Genomic DNA, 2,057 nt, shown 5'->3' with positions numbered 1-2,057 from the left:
CCCGAGGTGACCGAAACCCTTTCTGTGACCCCGGGTCCTGCTGGGCACAGCCACTGCCCGGCCAGGGTGCTGCAGCTTCACCCTGGGTGCTGCCTCCAGGCTGGGGGACACCGGGTGCCCCCGGGGATGCTGCGGCCGAGGTGCCCCTGAGGGATGGGGGCAGCGATGTGGAAGCTGAACACGGCTTTTTCCTTTTCTTTTTTTAAGCATTATTTTTACTGTGACTAAACAACCTGCTTTAATGATCTTTACAGCTTGTTCTTTAACGAGCGTGGGACTATGAACAAGGGCAAGGTGCACCGAGGGTCACTTTTGAAGGCTACTGTGGCTGTGCTCTTCTTTTCTTCCCTGCTTTGATTCCAGCCGGCGCTTTGCTCAGGGTTTTCTTCCTTCTTTGTGTTTCCATGGGGAAAGGGGGAGCAGGGAGAGGATGACCCAACTTTTGGCTGTTTGATTTGTTTTCTTCGATACTTGAAGCCGTTTTTTGCATCCTAATAAGAGAGCTGTCCGGCGCTTCGCCCGCTCCAGGGCTCCTTGCCTGAGAAAGGAAAAAACCTCCCTGGTGAGGGGGTCTGAGCCTCGTGCCTTGCCCAGCTCGTGGTTTTTGGCAGGGCTTGGCATGGGCAGGTGGTGCCCCCCCTGGATGGGGTGCCCTGATGTCGGGGGGCGGGTGCAGGCGGCGCTTTGGGGAGTGGGGACGGTTGCGCCCGGGGCTCGATTTGCACTTTCCCCCTGCTAGCCAACAGGATGTGGGGTTTGCCCAAGCCCTGAGCCTGGAGCTGTGGCACTGGGGGGCTCCTCCTGCCTGGTGGGTGCTGCCCGGCAGCCCTTACCCGTGCCAGGGGACAGATGTGAGCAGGGGCTGTTCCAGGGACCACAGGGCTGAGCTTGGGCTGGGCACCTTCCCCGGCCATCCCCAAGGAGATGGAGGGAGCCAGGTCCTTGGCCCTGGGGGTGTCCCTGGCTGACAGGGGGCCAGCTCTGGGGCAGCTTAGCCAGGTTGGCAGTGCTCTATGGGGGGGCAGGTTTGGCCGAGGACCCTCATGATCCTGAATCACCTCCCCAAAAGCTTGGGTTTGCCAAAAGTTTGAGGCAAGCTGGGAGCGGATCCGGGTGCCGGAGAGCAGAAGTTGTCCCTCCTGCGTGCATCCATGTGCATCTGTCTCTAGATGGATGGCTAGAGAAGATACTGCAGAGGGTTCTTCCTCCCTTTGGGCACTTGCTGGGGTGGTGGGGCAAGCAGGCCGAGCCCTCCAGCCAGGGGTGGCAGCTGTAGGTTTTGATTCTGGACCAAACCCACGCCCAGACAGACGGGGCCACCCCGGGGGGGGCAGCAGCAGAAGTACTTGAATGATTTAGGACAGAGAGTCTGAAGAGAGTCAAGTTGCACAGTGAAAATATATATTTTTATACCTAGCACAACTTCCTGTATATTTTTGGGTTTTTTTTCTTCCTTGTTTTTTTTTCTTTTTTTCTTTTTTTTTTTTCTTTTTGATTTGGGTTTGTTTGTTTGATTAATTATTATTATTAGGAAGGCAAACTTCTCAAATGTGAAGGGCGTTGGGTTTTTCCTTATCTGGTAGATGAGGGCAAGCATTTTGCACTAATGTTTCCTGTGTGTGGAGGATTAATGATATGTTTGAAAATGTTACATGGTAATGATTGTATTCTTCCGAGAAAGAAGAAAAAAAAAAAATCACAAAAAAACACCCAAAAAAAAAGTAACCCCTTTAAAATACTGAATGTAAGGTGAGAACAGAGCAGTCCATCGATTGTATGCGGCTTTCCTGAGTGCCTTAGAATTTTTTGATCATTTTTTTTTCCGAGGAAAACAGATTAAGAAGATCAGATCATAACCGACTCCTTCCTCCTCTTTGTTTACGACACTATTTTAAATTATAGAATTTGGGGCTGCTTTATAATGTGAATAGGAAACTGCATTCATCTAGGTCTGATAGTGTAAAATCAAAGCATCAGTATTTATGGTATGTCTGCACCTTTATTCTTATGCTTGACTATTAGCAATATTACCTGTATATTATATATCTAAAGTTATT

This window comes from Merops nubicus, unplaced genomic scaffold, assembly GCF_000691845.1.
Source record: "Merops nubicus isolate BGI_N331 unplaced genomic scaffold, ASM69184v1 scaffold4543, whole genome shotgun sequence".
In the NCBI taxonomy this organism is placed as follows: domain Eukaryota; kingdom Metazoa; phylum Chordata; class Aves; order Coraciiformes; family Meropidae; genus Merops; species Merops nubicus.
Note: the sequence above shows the minus strand (reverse complement) of the source record.